The 17,203-nt window shown below is 40.4% G+C and overlaps 1 long non-coding RNA gene across 1 annotated transcript in view; it reads right to left on the minus strand.

Moving 5' to 3' along the window:
• LOC142827186 (uncharacterized) overlaps nt 1–17,203 on the minus strand; it is a 42,402-nt gene that overhangs the window by 24,234 nt on the left and 965 nt on the right. The window contains exon 2 of the long non-coding RNA XR_012901687.1: nt 8,584–14,990. This is a non-coding gene — a long non-coding RNA (uncharacterized LOC142827186). The remainder of the gene's footprint in view (nt 1–8,583; nt 14,991–17,203) is intronic.

Below are 17,203 nucleotides of genomic sequence, written 5' to 3' on the forward strand. Positions count from 1 at the left end.
GCAAAGAATTACTTTAGCCGCATGCTAATTCGGATGCATTCAATATTACCAAGGTTCACCTGCAGTGCTGATTTTTATTGCCTCCCTCATAACAGAATCAGGAAGTTCATAATAAAATCCAAGCCTCAGTATCATCCATTTTCCTGAATGCTTCTCCTGTTCCCTCCCAATCTCCAAAATGTGCTTTATCCACACTGCTCCCTAGACCTGAACCATAGCCTCCTTCCTCTCGTGTGCCAGGCAACTTCTTTAAAACCCAGATCTTCAGTCAGTCACTGTCTCCCACACCCACCCTTTGTTGTCACTGAATATTTGTACTAGGCTAGCACCTGGGGGACCCAGACAAGATTTGAAAACCAATGCACTAGGTGCTGTATAAACTCAAGAGTAGCAGATAGTCCCTGTCCTAAAGGCTACGTCTAGATTACATCCCTTTTTCATAAAAGGGATGTAAATTAAACGTATCGCAATTGCTAATGAAGCGGGGATTTAAATCTCCCACGCTTCATTAGCATAAAAATGGCTGCCGCTTTTTCCCAGCACGGAGCCTTGCCGGAGAAAAGCGCCAGTCTAGATGCTGATTTTTCAAAAAATAAAGCCTTTTCCGAAAGATCCCTTATTTCAAGAGGGATAAGAGATCTTTCAGCAAAGGCTTTATTTTCCGCAAGATCAGCATCTAGACTGGCACTTTTTTCCGACAAAGCTCCATGCGGAAAAAAAGCGGCAGCCATTTTTATGCTAATGAAGCAGGGGAGATTTAAATCCCCACTTCATTAGCAATTGCAATACGTCTAATTTACATCTCTTTTACGAAAAAGGGATGTAGTCTTGACGTAGCCAAAATGTTTATAATCTAAATAGACGAGACAGACAAAGGCTAAGAGAAAGGAAATGTCCCGACTTTTTAGTTAGGAAAGGAAGACACACATGTCTTGCCCAAGGAAGTCTGTAACAGAGCCCATATGTCCTAAAATCCAATTTAGAGTCCTAATCCAAAAACGATTATAATTGTGATTTTATTGTATCTGTCTACATGTTCTGTTTGTACAAGGTCTCATCTTTGTATTCAACCATACTTACCACTCATGGAGGGATCTATACCTCCATGCAAAATGTTTTAGGGCTTTGCAAATTAAAAAAAAAAAAAAAAAAAAAAAAAAAAAAAAAAGACTGAAAAATTGTTCCTATATCTTTTATCTGAGAAACTTATTTCAGTAGGAAATAGCACTTGACTGATTAACACTGGTATCTTCAAACAACCCTGGAATATTCTTTGCTTTTTCTCTCCATATGTAGGCACCAGGGCTGGATTACCCAATAAGCAGACTAATCACGTGCTTAGGGCACCAGCAAAGCAGGGGCACCAAAAAAAAAAAAAAAAAAGAGAGATTTTACGATATAGTATTGTTTTTATTTTGAATTACATATGGGGGGCACCATAATCTTTTCAGTGCTTAAGGCCTCTAAAGGTCTTAATCCAGCCCTGATAGGCATGCTGGCTTGTTTGATTAAGGTCATTGTGGAAAACCCTGTTCTGCTACAGCACAATGAGACCAGTATTTTCCACCAAGACCATTGTATTCTGAAAGACAGGTGACCTGATGGTAAAGAGCTTTGATGTACCTGAATGTGCACTGTCAATTGTTGTGGATTTGATGGGATTTCAAGTGTCATCTGAAAGGTAACACCACCTTGGGGATTATCTTCCTCTTTTTTTTCCATACCCGGGTAAAGTTTATTGACTGTCAGTTTGTACAATACCATAATATGTGAGGGGCAATTTTTAGTCACTAAGCCACCATAAGGAGCTAAAGCACTTAAACCATGATGAAGAGTGGATACAGTAGCCATGTGACTCAGACATTGGCATGTTCAATGGCAGATCCAAGCATACAGACATAGATTTTTCTGAAGTTTTACATCTACAGGCACAGAAATGTTTACCATTTCATATTTGACACGTTTAAGAGTGTATTTTTGGACAGAAGGGCCAAGACATCCTTTGACTATTGGAAGTCCCACCCTGGCAGTTTTGTAATACCAAAAAAACACAAGAGATCACTTTGAAAAGTGATTTAAAAAAAAAAAAAAAAAAGTCACAGAACATAGTGTGCTCAAAAAAGTTGCCTCTCTTGGATTCCTGAGGAATATTCCTAACAAAGGCTACCTCAGCCCCAACTTAGTTTCTGAAGTGTGTTCCAAATGAGTGACAACCAAATGGGTTTTTTAACATCAACACCTTCAATGTTCCAACTTGACTAGCAGCTCCAAGTGTATAGTACATAACTCCCAAATAGCTCTCTGTTGTTTCTGTGCCAGCAGCAAAAAAACTGGAAATTGCCTCCATCTTTTGGAACTTAAATTACAAACATCCAAAAATGTCTTTCAAACTAAACCTTACACTTTTGAAGACAGCAGCTGTCTTTTTTCAAGATGACTCATGGATGTGGTTGACTCAATGTCCCACACCAACATCAAGAGTATTTTGTCTAAATGTGGCCTGCATGTCATTTAAACATCACATATTCACTAGTGTACCCTCTAGATTCAAGCCAACCAGTTTTGATTTGTGCTCTTCTTCCCTGAGCTCCAAAATGTCTTAGTCTTATTTATTCTTTCAGTGATACTGACAGCAGTTCCAGCTTCCAAGGCGAGTACATTTTTCCAGTTGTACAAATCCAGAAGGGACCACTGTGATAATCTATTCTGCTGTCTTGTAAAATACAGGCCATTGAACTTTTTTGAATTAATTCCCACTTCAAGCCTGGATTCAGATCGAGCACATTTTGCAGACCAACTACCTATCTTGATTTAGAAATTCCCTGTGATGGAGAATCTACCATAACCCATGGCAAGTGTTCCAAAGATTAATTATCCTCACTGTTAAAAGTGTGTGCCTAATTTCTAGTCCAAGTTTGTCTTGCTTCAAATTCCAGTTGTTGGCTTTTCTTCCACCTTTATCTGCTGGATTGAAATTGCCCTCCATTATCAAATGTCTGTTCTCCCTGTAGGCACATACAGGCTAGGATCAAATCACCCCTTAACCTTCTTTTTGATAACCTAATTATGTTGAACACCATGATACTTTCTCTATAAGGCATATTCGCTAAACTTTAATCATTGTCATGGCTCTTCTTTGAACCCTCTCCAGTTTGTTAAACGTCCTTCTTGGCATATGCAAGCTTACTCAACTACAGACCTATCTGTGGTTTATCAACAAGCACAGTAATGAACTGAGCTTTTTGTATGCATTTTTGACAGTTTCCCAAGAAACACTGCAGCTGCCTTTATAAAATCTCTCACTCAGTGGATGTTAATATCATTTGATCAAGGGCAGTTTTGGCCTCCAAATTGCAAGATAGCTAAAAATATTTAAAACTGAAATCCTGTTGAATGACTGTATAAGTGCAGTGAAACAAGGTGGTAAAAACTTGGATCTCCTCCTGTGGAATGTTAAGGAAGCACTCCAGAAAAAAAGAACATCTGGTAGACAAACCAATATATTTGTTATCTCTGTGCATTTTAGACAGCTATAATGCAGATGCAGGTTGTCAGTTCTAAATAGCTAGAGGTATGTCTACACTGCATTCCTCTTTCGAGAAAGGAATGCAAATACAACTGAGCAAAATTGCAAATGAAGTGCGGATTTGAATTGTCCATGCTTCATTTGCATAATCGTGTCCGGGCGCTATTTTGAAATACCCTATTTCAAAAAAAGAAACGCTGTCTAGAAGTGATTATTTTGAAAGAAAACCCTTCTTTAGAAATTACCCTTACTCCTTACACGATGAGGTTTAAGGGTAATTTCGAAAGAAGGGTTTTCTTTCAAAATAACCGTGTCTAGACAGCATTTCTTTTTTCGAAATACCCTATTTCGAAATAGTGCCCGGTTGCGATTATGCAAATGAAGAGCAGGAAATTCAAATCCGCACTTCATTTGCAATTTCACTCAGCTGTATTTGCATTCCTCTCTCTAAAGAGGAATGCAGTGTAGACATACCCTTATATTCATTTACAAAAGGGCTACTCCTCACAGAGGGCTTCTCATGATTTCTGAGTCAGTTTCATTTCCCTGACATGAAGCCCATGGATATTTATCTTTCCATTAATTCTAGAAAGTGCATTTACACTCACGTTTCTCAAGATTCCTTAATTTACTCTATGCCATGTACTTCCTGCTCTGTATAATTGTTTGCTGATTGAAATAGCTGCGTCTTGGGGGTTGGGGGGAGGAGAGGGCATTTAAATACACTTCACCTCTCCAAAGAACAGCAAACCCAGGGGGCTTGTGTGTTCTAGACATTTTCCTTCCTTCTTATAAAAGCCTACAGCATTGGTAGCCACTGCTTTTATAGAAATATTTCAAAATAGCCTCTAAAGAAAGATTTGCAAATTAAACTGCTTGACCCTAAAAGCAGCAATTCAATTTGAAATTACAAATGGCTGGAACAGACTATTTGAGAGAGACGATCGGCCTTCTGAAAATTCAAATTGTCTTCGCAGCGGAAACAAGTAGTGATGTTGCAATTTATCTTCATATACAACGAACTTTGGCTTCCTTAGCAAGTTAAACTATCATTTGCCTGGCTTGTGAAAAGACTTGCCTTTCAGTGATCTAACTGCAGCTGAGAGCAAAGCTCTCAAATTTCTACGTTGGCGACCCCCTTTCACATAATAAGCCTCTAAGCATGATTCCCTTTATAAATTAAAACCATGTATTTTTATATTTAATGCTGGAGTCAAAGAGGTTAAGACTGACCACTGGCAACTCCTCCCCATCCACAACCCTCTGTCTGAGAACTTCTGGTTTAAAGCTTGCAACCTTTACACTCCCTCTCAATCTGAAATCAAACTGTCTTGCTGCAGCAGCTGCAACTGTTGCTAATTTCACTAGGCTCTAGATTGCTACTCTGGTTTGGCTTGAATTGTTGTTTGCCTTCTTAGCAATGGTAATTTCTTTGAACTACATAGCTGCAGCTGAAAAATCCAAAACCCAAGCTCTTCCCACCAACATAATCACAAAGCTGTACTCATCATTAATAAACTACACTTTCAAACAGAGACTCAGCCTCAGGCATGCTCAGTAGTGTTCTTCTTCCTTAGGCCCTTCCCCCTATTCCCAAGGAAATCAATGAGACTCATTCCCCCTCCCTTCTGACTGGTCGGTTCCACTCACCTGCTCTGTTCAGCCCTAACTCCCTCATCACTGATTTTGGGGCTTGCACTGTGGGGCTGAGACTAGCAGTGCAGACATTCTGGCTCAGGCTGGAGCCAAGCTATTAGACCCACCCCTCTTGCTGGATTTCAGAGCCTGAGCTCCAACCCAAGCCCAAATGTCTACACTGCTAGTCTTATCCCTCATAGCATACACCCCACAAGCATGAATCAATTGCCCTGGGCTGAGTCTCACTGCCACAGCTCTTTTATTTCACTGCAGGCATAGCCTATCTCGCCCCCTATATAACATACTAAGCCTGGGTCTGTGGTCTCAGTCTTTCCAAGCAGTCACACTAGGATTACAATTCCTGGATCTAGAACTCACAGCCATGCTAATACACCCATACTGCACAGACCTTCTGATGTTCAGTGTGGCCTGCATCCACCCTGCAAAATTACAGGGCTGAGATCTGAGACACAGCAGACATGAGCTCCTACCTACTCACAGGTAGTGCCCTAGAGCAGTGTTTCTCAACCATTTTTTATCAAGTACCCCTTTTAAAAATATATATATAAGTACCCCCCAGTACCCAGTGTTGTCAGAGACACAAAAAATTTTTCTACCATTGCAACACATTTATTTAAACAACTTAATCGTAGCTGGGCAGGCGATGAAATTTTTGAGTGTAAAAAGTACAAAAATAATAAAGCCCTGTAAAACAAAGAAAAAATTCAGTTTTCTCCAAATTTCAGTTGTGTTGATGTACACACACACACACACACACACACACACACACACGACTTCTCTTGAGTACCCCAAGGGTACTCAGACCACTGGTTGAGAAACACTGCCCTAGAACCTGCATTCCTGCTGAACCAACCATTCAGGATGGTTGTGTATGGATACAAGGGGGGTTTGGGCTTGAACCTGAGTCATACTCCAGACTTACCATTCCATGTACACAGATGCTTAAGTGCTTTCCAAAAATTTAGCTAACAGCATAATAGGGTTATGTTGTGAAATATTGGCAGCCCTCAGAGGCCTAATCCTCACATCTTTGCTTACAAGAAATTGATTTTGAAGGAGAGAGCATGTCACCCAGCAGCTAGAGCAATAGATAGTGATGGGAAAGACCTAGGTTCTATTCCTGGCCCTAACACTGCATTGCTGGATGGCCGTGGACAAGTCACTGTGAGGTTGGAAGGGGTAGTTTTAAATTGATGGTGACAAAGTAATTTTGTTTTAAAAATGACTAAAAATATGTAGTTTATAGAAACAAGAAATGGTTGGCTATCTCTTCCTACCAGTTTATTTTACTGCCATTCAGGGACATAGCTACCACAATTTAGTCACGGGGTCCATTTACATATTTTAGGGGACATCACGATCAAAACTAAGTAAAACAGTCACAATTCAGGAAAAGAAAACATCAAACAACACAAACGACCAAATGCGCTGGTTACAAACTCTTCTGTGATGTCTTTCTGGGGAGGGCTTTTCATAAAGAATAGACGCCTGACAGTAAACACCTCTGAGTTGTACTTTCCTCTTGATAAACTCATACAAAAAAGAGTATTTGTTTCCCAAAATTATTGTGAATCCATTATTTAAAATAGCCATAGAGAACAAAGAATGTGTATAGATAAGCAAAATGACTTTGTTTCAGGGCAGATGGATCTGTTGGTTATTAATAAATAACCAGCCAGTTTATAGTTGGTTAAGTATGCAATCTTAACCACATCCTATTAAAGAAAAGAAAATATTTAAATCAATTGCTTAGAAGAAGCCATTTGCACAGCTGTCTTGAGACAGGCAAATCAACCAATATTAAGAATCTTAACTCTAGTTAAATCTTTGCTTGTACAGACCCATACAGCCAGAGCTATTCAAATGTTAGTAGAGGAAAAGTAATAAAATTACCAGCAGAAAGCAGGGTCCTGCTTCTTCAGTATACCAAGCTAAGTTCTAAGACAGAGCCCTGATTGTATGGCTGAGCTAAACAAGATGACTGTTTCTAAAAACTTATGGAAACCATTAACTCCAACCTGACTTCCTATTACAGCACACTACTGTGAGCACCAATTAACAGCTAATTTAATCATCCAGAAATTATCAGAACCCAAAAGAATAATTTTATTTTTTTAAATGCTTCTTTGTGCATATTATGTAACACAACAGGGGACTATGCAAATTAGAGTGCTTAGAGGCCTATTATGCCACACAACTTTAAAAACATTAGTATAAATTTTTTGACAATGAGGAACAGAGCTGTAGTGTATTCTTGATATTATCCATGAGAAATGATAGGAGAAACCAATAGTAATCCAATAAGGTTCAGTATCTCAATTTTTTTTTCCTGTGAGCCACAAGAGACCAAAAGCATTTTCCAAGATACCACCACTAAACAAAAACTCCTCAGACACCAATTCTGTGCAATTTCTATTCGAATTTGCAACACAGTACTGTATGTTTCATCATCATTGTTATTTAAAGAAATAAAGACAGTGAATGTTAAACACCAACATTAGATGTTTTATAAGCCATTATGCTCTGAAGCCTTCAGTTTTGTTTTCTTTTATTTTTCTATCTTGGCTTTTTAAAATTAGGACACATTTTTATTACATTTTAAACCTAAATATAAACAAAACAAGGAGCAAAGGCAATTCTGGAGCAGCACCATTGACAGGTGTGTATGCATCTATTAAATCTCCATGAAAAAGTTGCACTGGTCTAAACTTAAGGTGTGCAAAAGGCTGTGTGGATGCCCATAATTCAGTTTAAACCAGAATTGTTTCAGATTAGTTCAAATCAATTAGGCATAAAGTTAAACTAAAACAAACTACAAAATAAAGGAGTCCAGAGAACGGGTTGCACTGGCTTAAGTACATTTAAATTAATATCTGAAAACTGTGTAGCATTCTTGTGTGCACAAGGCCACAGTTAGAAGGGATGTTTCCAAATCCTGGCTATGTGCCATAATTTTTGCCAGGATCTGGGATTTTCTAGAAGGTGATGTTGTTCTCCAACAACAGCTGAAATCATTCCGGCTCAGATCCACAAAGGGACTTTGCACAGTGCCACAGCACATAACTTTTAGATGCCTAGACAAATCTCCAAAGCAACACTGCCATCCACAAAGACAAGTGAGGTGCTTTGGCTTCTATACAATGCACAGGGAAAGTTAGAGACTCCTGAGAGTGTAATCTGCAAAGCCAGGGAGCTGCCTAACCTAGGCAATAACCAGAGACCCATATATTAAGCCAGGCCCTTCTCACAGGGATAGCACCTACATCATTCTGACTTTTTCAGTATCCCAATTCATATTTACTGATTGAATTATTTAATTAAAGTGGAACAACAGCAATAGAAAGGATTGAGGGCACCCACGTCAGTATATTCCATAAACTAATGGTTAGGGCACTCACCTGAGTGAGGTGAAATAAATCCCTTTTCAAATAACTTCTCACCCTCAGGTGCAGGAAGGCTTCGATCTGGGGGGTGCAGGTGTCTCCTGTATCTTAAACAATGGGATAAGAGTTAATGAGAGTAGTTGTCATCTTCCCTCCTCCCCCCTAAGCTCTTTTGTGTGAACTCACCTGAGAGCAGTAATGCTTCAGCTGATACATACCTAAGCTAGTGGAAGACCTGCTACTGACTCCAGTGAGTGTCAGATTGGATCCATAAAACAAAAAATTTAAATAATCATCATTGTGCTACACAGTTGTCTTCTATAGTGTAATTAATTAAAGGAGGACTGGGGGGAAATGTTTGTGCTGTGAGACAGTAATTACCTGTTTGGATCAGGTAATCAGTGGTTTCCAATGTTATTAAATAAAATGCCTTTATTCCTGAAAATAATCAGTGTAGCGGCATTGCGCAAGAGGGTTTTTCTTGCGCAAAAAGGGGCAGTGTAGACAGCCTCTTCTGCAAAAATGGCAGCTCATTAGATATGCAAATGAGGCTCAGCGATATTCCACGCTTAGCCTCATTTGCATATTTCTGGCACAAGATCACGCCAGTGTAGACATAGCCATGCTCCGTCTCCAAATCTTCACCTGAGCTGCCCTCATTTCAGAGATTCTGCATAGCTACACTTTATTCAAAACCTCATGATTTTCTGGAGTGATGTTCAGTTGCTTATAAAATGTAATGACTAGAACGTGTGTCACTACGACCTCCTATTGGTCAGACTTCCCCTGTATGTGTGTGTGAGGGAGAGACTGTCTCCCCTGAGCAAATGAGTAGCCCCATAGAGCATATACCTCTTCTGCAATTGCTACCAGAGCTACCAGACATTCTCCATTAGTTCAGGTAGTAGGATAAGGATAGGGACATAATTCAAAATGACCGTAGCAAGTTAGAGAAATGGTCAGAGGTAAACAGGATGAGGTTTAATAAAGAGAAATGCAAAGTGCTCCACTTAGGAAGGAACAATCAGTTCCATACATACAAGATGGGAAGCGACTGTCTAGGAAGGAGCATGGCCGAAAGGGATCTAGGGGTCATAGTGGACCACAAGTTGAATATGAGTCAACAGTGTGATGCTGTTGCAAAAAAAGCAAATATGATTCTAGGTTGTATCAACAGGTGTGTTGTAAGCAAAACTCGTGCAGTCATTCTGCCGCTCTACTCTGCACTAGTTAGGCCTCAGCCGGAGTACTGTGTCCAGTTCTGGGCGACACATTTCAAGAAAGATGTGGAGAAATTGGAAAGGGTACAGAGAAGAGCAACAAGAATGATTAAAGGTTAAATGATTAAAGAACATGACCTATGAAGCCAGGCTTCATGAACTGGGCTTGTTTAGTTTGGAAAAAAGAAGATTAAGTGGGGACATGATAGCGGTTTTCAAATATCTAAAAGGGTGTCACAAGGAGGAAGGAGAAAATTTGTTCCTCTTGGTTTCTGAGGACAGGACAAGGAGTAATGGGCTTAAAGTGCAGCAAGGGAGGTTTAGATTGGACATTAGGAAAAAATTCCTAACTGTCAGGGTGGTCAAATATTGGAATAAATTGCCAAGGGAGGTGGTGGGATCTCCCTCTCTGGAGATATTTAAGAACAGGTTAAATAGACATCTGTCAGGGATGGTGTAGACGGAGCTTGGTCCTGCCTTGAGGGCGGGGGGCTGGACTCGATGACCTCTTGAGGTCCCTTCCAGTCCTATTATTCTATGATTCTATGATTCTATAATTTTGGTTTTGGAGTGGAAGGTCCTGATGAGTTCTATTTCACAAGTTGCACATATGCATGGTAGAGGGGATATCCATGGTGTAAGCAGTAGATGAATTTTTTTAAAACTGAATGGCATTTTGATGCTGGATAAAGACACAGCAGCAACCAGTGAATCAATGGCAAGAATGAACCTGCTTGTCAATTGATACTGGAAACTGGCATTAGTAGGAAGGCCCTGTCTCCCACCATCCCACTCTAGGGGTATGTTTACACTGCGGCGCTATTTTGGGATGCTTCCGGTATCCTGAAATAGCTATTCGGCATTTTGACAGCACACCCGTTATTTCAAAATATCTTTCGAAATAACGGGCACGCTATTCCAATGTCCCTGTAAACCTTGCTCCACGAGGATTGAAAGATGTTTTGGAATAGTGGTTTATTTCAAAATTTGGTGTTCTAGAGACAGTGCCAAATTACAAAATAAGCTATTTCAAAATTAACTCAAAATAAACTATGCAATTTGCAAAACTCAAATTGCATACCTTATTTTGAGCTAAGGGTGCAGTGTAGACGCACCTCAAAACTATGTCTACACAGCAGCATTATTTTGGAATAACTGATATTATTCAAAAATAACATGGTCCGCATCTACACACAGCAAGCAGCTATTTCAACATAATGTCAAAATACTGTCAAGCTGGAGGACTTCTTACTCTGACTCCTGTAACCCCCACTGTACAAGGAGTAAGGGAAGTCAGAGGAAGAATGCTCTAAGTCGCACTTCCTGCTGTGGAGACAGTGCTAAAAACCAAAATAAGCTATTTCGACCTAAGCTGCACAACTGACGTACTCAAATTGCGCAGCTTATTTCGGCTTTAGCCGTGCAGTGTAGACATGTCCTATCTGTAATCAGCCACCTACCCAAGCAGTTTCCATTTCTGCGCTGAGTATAAAATAACTCCTGGATAAAGATAAGAAAGGGAGGCAACCAATAGCTTTCAGGGTTGTTGCATTTCCATTGATACACCAGCTCTGGGAAAAAAAAGGGAAATTAAAACTTTTATTTCAATTCTCAACTATGACCTCCTAATCTGACAGATCAATGATGCCCAGTTTGAGAAAAGCTGCACTTTCTCTTCCTTTTCCTCTTGAGCATATATGCATGCCATGAAAATGTTGCCCTTTTGACCACATATAAAAATGTCCCGTAAAGAATGTGTAGAAAAATAGTATCTATCTTCTAAATGAAGTCAGTAAGACAGGACAGAGAGTATGGGGAACTTTCATAATCTCCGTTTCTCATACAGATGAATATTAAAAGCTCCAAATGGTCTGATAAAGTTTTACTAGAGCAGTGATCATCAACCTTTTTCAGCCCAAGATCACTTTTGGAATTTACGTGCAAGGTCTACTCCTAAGACAATGTTGTAGAATAGACAGTCTATTTTAAATGTATGCTATGTACATCTAAAATTAAGTATTTATAATTATACATTTTGTTCTCTACTCCCCAAGTCTCAGTGTGACACCTGTGACTGCACAATATCGGTCAGTGCTCCAGCCGGAGCAAAGTGGGGCAGCTGCCTGCCACCACACAGCCCGGCAGGCCAGCCATGACATTCCGTCTGCCGAGGCTGCCCCAGCAGGAACAGCCTCACTGTGCCCTGGCTCTCGCTAGAGCAAAGGGGAGCAACTGCCCACCACCATGCAGCCCGACTAGCCAACCACAGTGTCTCACCTTCCACAGCTGCCCCCGCAGACAGAACCTCACCATGCCCTGGCTCCAGCTGGAGCAAAGGGGGGCATTCACCCATCCACCACACAACCTGGACTGAACCCACCAGGCCACCAACAACACCACTCCTCATCCATTCCAGCAGGAAAGTGAGCATCGGTGAGTGCTGCTGCATGGCTCTGCAAATGAGGAGGGCAGATCTAAAATGTCTTGAGGGAACCCAGAGATTGATTGCTGGGGACATCATGCTTAACTGGTCGAACACAATCAACGGGTTGGAGACCACTGACAAGAGGATTAGATCAGTTTTGACAAGAGATTATACTTGTTGAATGGAGGAGCCTACTGAAAAGACTATGCTGTCTCCTGTTGAGTTAGGCCTGTAGTGTAACATTGTGGTTCTTTCTTTTCTGATGTTAATTCTTCTTGACTTTATCCTTGTACTTTTCCTCCCTCACTTTGTCTTTAGACTTAACGTTTTCTTTTCCTTCACATTTTCTTTATTTGTTTGACTTTCTTTTCCTAGTTTTCCACAGTGCCTACCTTAAGTGTCCCCCAGGAGGCTAATTCACAATGAAGAGTTTCATAGCCGGATTGGTTGTCTGCTTGCACATTATCAGCTCAGCTATATCAATTATATTTCCATAGCTTTCATTACACCCTTGGGCTCAGACCACGTGAGCCCTGGGTCTAAGGAGAGGAAGTTTATTCTTCCTGACTTCCACAAAAGCCGTCTGCAAGAACTCCAGTTTCACTTTTTTAATCCCAAAACATGACCAAAATCTTTGCTGGGAAACTCCAGTTTGGATCCAGCCCATAAGCTGACTGTTCTTGCATCCAACACAAGTCCCATGCTCCTCAGGGTCTCCTCAGGTTTCTTTCCTTTGCTCCAGAATACACCATTGAATTTATGAATATTCTCTCCATTGAGCTGCTCTTGCCTGGACACTGAGAGAAAACAAGGTGTCACTACAGTCTCAGCAGTACCACGCTCAGAAATTGGCAGTTCTGTAAGCACATCTAGTCTGTGGCTCTGGCTTGTTCCTACATTCTCTTTCATTGTTATTTTTCACTGTCCATCATCACCACCTTCTGTGCAGAGCTGCGAAATGTTACCGCACATCCCTTTACTTGATGTTAATGTCATCATAAAGTCTAGACATGGCCACCTTCACTCGTCTCATGGGATAATCCTCACATTTAAACAGCCTTATTCAAATATTTTTGCATCTATACAAACTTTAGATGCTTTTTTTAATAGGGACCATAGTCTTTACCCACTCACTCTGAATTCAATCAATAATGTTTAATTTTACTATCCAATTCTCTTCAGCTTTTCATTTGTTTAATTGCTAATGGGACAGTGTTTGAATTTTTCAGATGACACTTGACTCTGGGCCATTGTTCTCTCTTTCTGTTTTGGGAAGGCCTTTCTTTCCTTACTTGTTCTTGCTTTTATTTGAGAAGCGCTAGTCCTGCAAATGCCCAATTTTTCTGTGCAAGATCAAGTCCACACAGTGCACAGAGCAGGGTCCAGTGTTAGTGCACTACTGCACAAATGCCAGCAGAGACTTCCTCCTAAATCAGCACTGCTGTGATAGATCCAACAGTGTTGATTTTGCAGGTCTGGTGAAGACAAGCTAAATCAATGGCAGAGTGCTCTTCCATTGAAGTTTGTACTCCAACTACCTGAGAAGGTAAATTGGGGAAGAACATCTTCTGTCAACATAGTGTGGTGTAGACACTGCTGTTGACTTCAGCTATGTAACCTACCTAACTGAAGTAGTATGACTTAGGTCAACTTATGTCTGAAGAGACATGGGTTGAAGTGTGAAAGGTGATGGGGCGCTTAGCTGTGTGTTCCCTTTGTGGCCTTCCATCACTATGCATGAGGCTTATTCAGCCACTCTCTACTTCATTCAGGACAGGCTCCCTTGCTCTTCCTGTCCCTCTCAACACTTTTTACATTATGCATGCAACACTCCACGTCAGTGCGTTACGCTGAAGAGAACATGTATCGGCCATTACACAGCTCCCTAGAGCATTCTTGCCAGATCTTTCTCATCAAATGGTGTGATCCAGGGCCCATGGAACTCAATGAGAGTATTTCCATTCTGTACCAGGCCAATACAAGGGACAGTGGTAGAGCAGAATCGAGGAACAAAGCAAAGGAGCAAAATGAGGGAATTTGTCTGAAAGCAGGCTAGAGGGAGACAGATTCACACACAGAGAAAGTGGACATGAAAGGTCCAAAGCTGCAGCGCTGGCAGAGACAAAGCTCTTCTAGATGGATTTCACTGCCAAATGGTCTGCGCTCACTGTGGCTCACAGTCTCAGCAGTGCTTTTGAATGTGGAGGTGACTAGGCAGTGCTCTACTTTTTGAACCGGTCAACTTTATTTGTTTAGTATATTTTATTGTCCTATTGTCCCAATTATTCCTTGTGTTATCCATATGATTTTAAAACAATGGAAAACATGCCTGTGGAAAAGCAAAGGAAAAACTAATTCAAAAACTGCATCCAATTTTTCACTCCCTTTCTTCTTATAAATGGACCTAACAACCAAACAAAGCTCGCACCAATAAATGGATATTGACAAGAGTCTCCAGAATTTTCCAGCACCTAAGGCCTATTATTAATTTGCAAATGCATTTTAGCATGAAATAAATCCCATTGTCAATGCAAATTGTCCATGACTCCATTTCTCTCATGTCTCTTAGCATAGTATAGCTGTATTTAATAATCTGTCCAAGTTAGACCACAATGCTTTCTACATTATAACCAGTATTAATGGTAAATACAAATGCATTGCCTTCTCTGAAAGAAAACCCTACAGATCCTTGCATCATAGCTGCAGGGTATGTTTAGATGAAGTGTCGAGCATGGTCCTACCAGAATCTGGATTAGTTGAACATTTTCAGTGGTTATCTGGAAGCAGAAGTGAAAAAGAGAATCAATTAAATTCACAGTTGATACCAAGCTAGGGGGAGCAGAGAAGGTAAAGGGAAATCAGGAAACAGAAAGGGAAAATGCCAATAGATTAAGAGAGATTTGAGAATTAGACTGGGATTAACCAAATGTGATTCAGTACAGGAAAATGCAACATTTATACCTGTGGGAAAACCAAAGTACAGAATATAAGGGGAAGGTGAGATGCTTAAAACACAATAATGCCAAAAAGGTAGGTAAGGCAGTAGATAGCACAATAAATATGATCTTATACAATGTGATATGATGGCCAAAAATCTTGAGTTATATAGAGAAAGTCAAAATATCATAAGACCAGAGCATTCATCATCCCTTCTTTAAAGAGAATGGTTTGACCATATTTGAAACAGTGCATCATATTTGACCACAGTGAAACAGTGGTTGTGGCCATGGACAACCCAGCAGCAGAAAAGTATGGACAGCGAAGATGATTAGGAGCCTGAAAGAAATGATCAGGGATGAAAGTCTAAAAGAATGAACTGTATGTGTAGTTTAACTATAAAAATGAGGCTAACATAATTAATATATCATGAATCATTCTCACCACTATACAATGCTTTACATGTTCAAAGCAATGTGTGAAAATTAAGATCTGGTGTAACCAACCATCTCCAAATATCTGAAGGACCCTAGCTTTAAAGAAAGGAATATGATTAAAAGTACCTACAAATAATGATTAGACAAAGACATGAAATGGAAGAATGGAGACTGAGGCTGAATATTATAAAACACTACAACAATAATTTGGGTGAATAAATAATAAAACTTTCTTCCAAGATCCTGGTGGAATTATAGAACTCACATTTATCTAATCAGAGAGAGAGGGTGAAGTGAAAAGCATGTATACATACTTACATACTCTGTGACTTTTTCTTAAGTACATTAAATAACTCTTTTGGCATCAGGATTCCAACTGAGCTGTATGGGTCTCTGATTAGCCTACCCCTTTGGAATATTCACCAATAATTATCAATACCCAAAGTTGGTTTTGCAATGTGATTTGGAAAATTACTCTTAAAAGCCACTTCATCCTTAACACAATTTAGGGGGGCAGATTTAGTACACAAAGTTGAGATAAATGTTTTGAGAACAAAAGAGTTCATCTCAATCTCCACACAGAAGGCTCCAGACATTGTAACAATGTGTGACAGATTAAAACGGAGGGCCTGAATTTCCTCTTGTGACACAGAAGCACTCTGGTGCCAGCTTGCAAAGGGTTCTCTACTCTGGGTCAGCAACTCCAAACAGGCCTGGAAAAGCTTACTACCCCGAGTACATTGTGGTCTTAGTATTTCTCCATAGTGTCTTGGAAGATAACAAATGTGAGCCAGTGACACATTGACCAGCATAAGCATTGCAGGATGTAATTACAGCGGGTGTGTAAGGAGATGCACATACCTATTAAAAATTAGTTGTAAACTATGTCACCAGTCAGAGTTGATAAACAGCTTTTCTGCCAAAGTGCAGCTATTTACCTATTCCGTCTGTTATGTAAATTAAGCCTTTTAATCCAAAACAAAATGGGATCGATATTTGCATTCCACATGAGGACAGAGCAACTTGGGAAAACACTTGCAACTATACCACTTTAGGGAATAGGAGGAAAGCAAGAAGACCCCATTTTATCCTGCACCTAAAGGGGAACTGGTCAATGCAATTAAATTTATGAAAACAAGATCTCAACCAAGGTTTGATTGAAAACACTGTAAAGGACATCTGGGGTGAGAGACTTCTTTAGACATGGGCTTTCATGTGTTAACGTTAAGTTTGGACTATAAAGAAGCATGTTTTGTTTTGTCATCTGTTCTTTTTACCCTTACTCACTATCTCTTAAATCTTAACCTTTGTTAATGAACTTATATTTGTTTTCACTATAATCAGATTACAGCTCTGTGTTATTGTATTGGAGCCAGAGGGGAAAGTAAGCCCATGTGCCCCAGTGTGGTACACCAGTAAGAGAACAGGGTGCAGGGGTCTGGATGTTGTCGGTCGCCCTACATGGGTAAAGATCCCCTGCTGCTACTGGGCATGGTTGGCCTCCCATTCTGGCCTCCCATTCTGGCACAGCCAGCACCCAAACCACTCCCCTTGGCCCGATGGTCCTCAGCCCAGCACCAGACAGCCACGGTGCCCCCAAGCTCCAGCCCCGAAGC

Source organism: Pelodiscus sinensis, chromosome 2, assembly GCF_049634645.1.
Source record: "Pelodiscus sinensis isolate JC-2024 chromosome 2, ASM4963464v1, whole genome shotgun sequence".
NCBI classification, from domain to species: Eukaryota; Metazoa; Chordata; order Testudines; family Trionychidae; genus Pelodiscus; species Pelodiscus sinensis.